Source organism: Nomascus leucogenys, chromosome 19 (genome assembly GCF_006542625.1).
Source record: "Nomascus leucogenys isolate Asia chromosome 19, Asia_NLE_v1, whole genome shotgun sequence".
NCBI classification, from domain to species: Eukaryota; Metazoa; Chordata; class Mammalia; order Primates; family Hylobatidae; genus Nomascus; species Nomascus leucogenys.
The window spans coordinates 43,628,068-43,634,451 of record NC_044399.1 but is presented as its reverse complement, the minus strand read 5'-3'; the positions used below and the strand labels follow the sequence as shown (position 1 = coordinate 43,634,451).

Sequence of the window (6,384 nt, the reverse complement as noted above, 5' to 3'; positions counted from 1 at the left end):
AATCCCAGCCCGAGAGCTCTGAGAGAAAAAATGACTACAAACCCTGGAATGTGAAGCCTGCTGCTTCCTGCAAAGCATTTTGAATGAAACACGTAACCAACAGCTGCAGCACAGAGAATGGAAACTCTGAGGGATGTCATGGCTCCAGGTTCCAAATAGCAGGGTTGTGAGCAGGACAAGCTCTTCATTTCAGCCCAACCTGGACACCCTCAGCAGCACCCCTCCCTGCTCTCCTTCCAGGAACCAGGCCCGTCATGCCAAGGATGTGCCGCTGTTGCTTGCTTATTCCAAACACCCTTGGCCCCCAACACAGCCAGACACCTTCGTGTATAGGGGTGAGACCCCCTTCCCACTCACCAGCCCCCAGAGGTATTGAGGACACCCCAGCCCAGCCACTCTGCCCTCTCAGGAGCAGGTTAATGCATCCCTCAACATGATCCCCATCCTGGAACTCAGCCCCAGGCCAGGCTGGGCAGTGCCAGCCGATTCATGCAGTGCAGGAAGATATCATTGCCAAAGCTGCTCTAGGGCAGACTTGGGGTGAGGGGGCAGGACAGAAAGCCCACGAGGAGCAAGAGGCCCTAGAATTGGAGAATTCCTGAAGATCACTCCTGCATGAAGGGAAGACATGCGAACATTTTTTCAACTTCTTTAGGCAGATATAACACACTCAGTAAAACACACTCGTCTTAATGGTGTGGCTTGATGAACTTTTATATACAAATACACCTGGATGAAATGTAGAACATTGCAAATACCCCGGAAGATTCCCTGGATCCCCTTCCCAGTCAATATTCTTCCCCCTCAGAGGTGACCATGATTTTGAACTTCTCTCACCGTCAATTAATTTTGCCTCTTCTTGAACCTCATTGAAATGGAATCACCAACAGTATGTGCTTTCACGACTAGCTTACCTAGTTCATCCTGTCTATGAGATTCATCCATGTTGCAGACACACTAATGACCCCATGGCACCTCCCACACTCCAGGTGCTGTACCAAGGACGTCATGGTTACTTTTTTACACTAAGGCCTTGACATTGAACCCATTTTCCAGATAAAGAAGTTGGTTGAATCAGCAGTTCATTGCCACACAGTCAGGACTTGGAGAGACTGGAATTCAAACCCAAGAGAGAACCAGAACAGATTCTCTCGTCTCTTTTCTCTTAACAGACTTACAGAGACCTGCCTCCATTATACCTAGAGATCTACAGCCTGGAATTTCCTCACAAGGGAGACCTGTTTCAGGGTTTTGTGCACTTGGGAACCCAACAGGAGCACCCATTTTACTTTAGTCCCCTATTCTGTGGGGGACATGGGCAAGGCAGAAGAGGAGGGGTGAGCAGCAGGTGAGGAGGGGTGAGCAGCAGGTAAGGAGGGCGTCTCAGGAGGCCCAGACCCAGGCAGAAAAGGTTTGACAGGAAGAGAATGAAGAGGTTCATTCATTTAGTCGGCCAATATTTATTGAATGCCTGCTGTACGGCAGGCGCTGTCCTAGACGCTTACTTTTTGGTTATCTACCTGTATGTATCAAACCACTCTAAAATGCAGTGGCTTAAAATGGACAACAAACATTTATTATCTCTTACAACTTTATAAGTTGGCTGCGCAGTTCTTCCACTGATCTCACCAAGGGACTTTTATGCTGCTGCAGCCAGATGGCAGCTGGAACTGAAGTCATCTGGGAGCTAGACTGGGCTGGCTGAGTCAAGATGGTGGCCTCACATGTCAGGCACTCTAGAAAGAACCTGGAGGGCTGGGCTCGGCTGGGACTGGTGCATTGCTGGGATTCCTTCTCTCCTGCCATCCTGTACAGGCTCCTCCTTCTCCATGTGGCCTTTCCACATCTCCTCTCCATGTGGATTTCTCCAAGAGGGTATCCAGACTTCTTACATCACAGCTAAGGGCTCCTAGAAGTAATAAAGTGGAAGCCACCAAGCCTTATTAAAGCTTAGGCCTGGCAATGGCATGGCACCACTTTGGCCATATTTTGCTGCTTAAGGTGAGTTACAAGCCTGGACCAGATTCAGCACGGGAAGGAACTCTACGAGGGAATGAATATCATCCAGGGCCATCTTTGGAGAGTAGCAACCACCCCCCAAAAAAGAAAATCATTTTCTTTTTTCATTTATTCAACAAACATTCACTGTCAGGCACATACTTCCTTCTCAAATAGAGTATATTTAAAGTAAACACCACTTTTGTTTGACTCACTATCATTCAAGATACCAGCCACTGAGAAGCTCCGTAAAGGGTAAATAGCACTCATTGAGAGTTTACTGCATACCAGAGCCTGAGCTCAGTGCTTTACAAAGTCTAACTCATCTACTCCTTACTTGTTTTCCCTCCTTTGAAGTAGGTATTATTGTTTGTCCTGTTGTCTAGATCACTTAGAAAAGAGGTTATCTACTGCTGAATAACAAACCACCTCCAAACTTAGTGGTTTAAAACAACAACAATCATTTATCATTCGTGGTTTCTTTGGATCAGCTGGGAAGTTCTGGCTTGGGGTCTCACGAAGTTGTAATCAGACTGTGACTGAGGATGGGATCACTTTCAAGGCTTCTTCACTCACAGGTCTGGCGCCTGGGCTGGGAGGACACAAACAAGCGGAGGCTGCAAAAGCCAGGGTCTTTCAGGCATCTCTCTATCTGTGTGGCCTCTCCACATGAGCTCTCCAACATGGCAGCCCCAAAATAGCTGGGCTTTTTTTTTTTTTTTTTTTTTTTGAGACGGAGTTTCGCTCTTGTTGCCCAGGTTGGAATGCAATGACGCGATCTTGGCTCACTGCAACCTCTGCCTCCCAGATTCAAGCAATTCTTCTGCCTCAACCTCCCGAGTAGCTGGGATTACAGGTGCCCACCACCACGCCTGGCTAATTTTTTTTGTATTTTTAGTAGAGATGGAGTTTCTCCATGTTGGCCAGGCTGGTCTCCAACTCCTGACCTCAGGTGATCCACCCGCCTTGTCCTCCCAAAGTGCTGAAATTACAGGCATGAGCTACCGTGCCCAGCTATAGCTGGAGTTTTTTACATGGCCACTCAGTGATTCAAAGGCACATGTGACTTGCTCCTCGTTGCCTTCTGCCATGAATGTGAGGCTTCCCCAGATATGTGGAATTGTAAGTCCAATTAAACTTCTTTCTTTTGTAAATTGCCCAGTCTCAGGTGTGTCTTTATCAGCAGTGTGAAAACGGACTAATATACCTGGTGTTTCCAACTGTGTCGTTTTCAGCTTGTTTCCTTCCCATAGAATTTTGGGGGTCCAAAAGCCTTTTTTCATTTCGCACTATTCTGACCCTTTTTGCCCAAGCTGGTGGTGCTTCTGACAAAATAATTCTATTAAAAACAGTGTGGGTTTCCCATGAATCCTATTGGGGCTCACTCTGTTAGTCAAAAGCTATAACCAAACGTTTCATCAAGAAAACATTCTCTACATTCTCAATGTGAGGCTGGTGTAAAACAATTTACTTAAGATACTTAGAAGCCCTGTTGTTTAATGAAGAGGAACTGTGAGGCACACTCTTTTTTATTTTATTTTTAATTTGTTCTTATTTTAATATTAAATGCTTCATGAATTTGCATGTCATCCTTGCACAGGGGCCATGCTAATCTTTTCTGTATTGTTCCAATTTTAGTATATGTGCTGCTGAAGCGAGCACTGAGGCACACTCTTGAAATACTTAGAGAGCCTTTGTCTATTCAAAATATTTTATGAAGCCTTAGATATTTCTGAGATTTTAACAAAGGTTCTTATAGTCCCACTCTGGATTTTATCTTCGTCCTGAAGCCCTTTCACACTTTGAGAATCTTTTGCTATCTGGGAGGCTGAGAATGAGAACCAGATTTATTTTCAAACCCAGCAAGTCCCTGGCTCTTTTATATGTTTTATAAATTTTGCTTGAAAGTTAAAGCTTCCTTTTAACTCATCTTTCTCTGTCTTTATCATATACAGCTAAAACAATCCAACTAGCATTTTCTAATCCAACTAGCATTTTCAACAGTCTGCTTAAAAATTGTTTTAGCCCAAACCATTAGTTCATTAGTCACATTTTCTTTTTCATTTTTCTTTTTTTTCTCTTTTTTGAGAGGGAGTCTCACTCCGTCGCCCAGCCTGGAGGGCAGTGGCACAGTCTCAGCTCACTGCAACCTCTGCCCTCTGGGCTCAAGCGATTCTGCAGCTTCAGCCTCCAGAGTAGCTAGGATTACAAGCATGAGCCACTAAGCCGGGCTAATTTTTGTATTTTTAGTAGGGACGGGATTTCTCCGTGTTGGCCAGGCTGGTCTCGAACTCCTGACCTCCTGTGATCTGCCCACCTCGGCCTTCCAAAGTACTGGGATTAGAGGTGTGAGCCACCGTGCCTGGCCTTCATTAGGCACATTTTCTATTGCTTACATAGCTTCAAGTGACAATGTTACTAACTTTCTTCCACCACATAATAAGGGTTTGTCCCCTTTCCTTCTGCTTCTAATAACATTTTCTCACTTTCCTTTAAGCCCTCACCAGCAACTTCCTTGGGAACTATCAGACTTCCATCAACAATATCCTCAAAGTCCTTACAATCTCTACCCATCTCCCAGTCCTAAAGCCGCATGACTTAGGTTCTGTGATGGCAGCATTCCATTTCCAGATTATAGAAAAGTCTGCATCAGCTATCTATTGCTTGATAAGAAACTATCCCCAAACAGTGGTCTTAAGACAACAACAATCGTTTATTTTGTTCATGAAGTTTGAGGGTTGACAGGGACTAAGCTAGGCAGTTCTCATTCAGGGCGTCTCGTGAGTTTGCAGTCAATTGGTGGCTGCAGCTGAGGTCAGCTCAAATGCTGGGGTCTAGACTAGGAGGTTCATACTGCTTGGGGCTGGATGGCTGGGGCTCCTCAGGAATCTCTCACTTTCAATGCAGTCCCTCTACAAGGCAGCCTCAGGGTAGCTGAGTTTCTTTCACAGCAGCTGAAGCCTCCCTACATGAGTGTCCCTAAAGGAATCATCAGAAGCTGCAGAGTCTTTTCTGACCTAGCCTTGGAAGTCACACAGCGTCACTTTTGCCACATTCTATTTGTCTAGGCACTCCCACATTTCCACCCAGGTTCAAAGGGAGGGGACAGAGGCTCCACTTCTTGATGGAAAGAGAGTCAAAGGATTGTGTACATGTTTTAAAACACACAAATGTTTAAGTAATATGTCCAAGGCCAAATAGCTGGAAAGTGACAGAGTTGAGGTTTGAACCCAGGCATTCTGATTCTAGACTCACATTCTCAACTGCTAGTCTGCACTGCCTCCTGTAAGTTGTAGACACAAATGGTCTACATGATGCAGAAGTTGGGGAGACAGGGGTTCCCTGGCTTGGGAAAGTTACTGTCTTGCTTTTCTGTCTCAGCTTCCTTTCAGAAAGGTAGTAGGACTCATATTACCTTCTTCGGGGGTGGAGTGGCTTCCTGACTGTAAAATGAATGAACAAATCAGAGCTGGAGCAGCCTCCTCTCAAGGAATTATCTCTTCCTTGAGATCATTTTCTTCCCATGGCCATCAGTGCCTTGGCTGGTTTCCATGTTACTCTCATTGTGGCCTTCAGACACCTCCTTGTCGTCTGTTCCTGTGATCTTGCTCTTACCTTCTCACCACTAGTTTTTTAGTTTTTTTCACAGGGGGATGGAGGAGTACCTTTTGGCATTTCTTTCTTTCTTTTTTTTTTTTTTTTTTGAAACGGAGTCTCGCTCTGTCACCCAGGCTGGAGTGCAGTGGTGCAATCTTGGCTCACAGCAACCTCCACCTCCTGGGCTCAAGTGATTCTCCCGCCTCAGCCTCCCGAGTAGCTGGGACTACAGGCGCGCACCACAATGTCGGGCTAATTTTTTGTATTTTAGTAGAGATGGGGTTTCACCAAATTGCCCAGGCTGGTGTCGAACTCCTGAGCTCAGGCAATCTGCCTACATTGGCCTCCCAAGTGCTAGGATTACAGGCGTAGCCACCACCCCTGGCCTACCCTTTGACATTTCAAGAATGTCTGCCAGCCTGTTTGGAGGAAGGCATCCTTTCAAGCCTGAAGATCATTCATCAGAAGAAGATGAAGCTTCTGTGGACTTTATCAGGCCAGAGAGTTTTCCTACGTTTCCTTTAAGTCTTGACTTTGAGCAGGTTTGACTTTGAACGTCTTTGTCATGAGCCTTAAAGTCCAGAATAGGACTTGCATGATAGACCACGTCCCGTGAATCTTGTTTGGAATGGCCCTTCATATTCGAATGATGCCTAGCTGCAGAAGACAGATCATCCCGAAAGCACATGGTGGACAGGTGTAAGGCCGCCATAAATGGGGATGTCATCTGTGCAATGTACAAAAGGGCTGGGCCAAGGAAGTGAGCGGAGTATGGCCTGAAACCTGGCC

General features: G+C 45.9%; 1 non-coding gene across 1 annotated transcript; it reads right to left on the bottom strand.

Annotated features, from left to right (window-relative positions):
* Window positions 1-3,553: 3,553 nt before the first annotated feature.
* On the bottom strand, window positions 3,554-3,660 carry LOC115831679. Its single transcript, XR_004027186.1, has one exon. It is a non-coding gene; the product is annotated as a U6 spliceosomal RNA (small nuclear RNA).
* Between the last annotated feature and the right edge of the window lie 2,724 nt (window positions 3,661-6,384).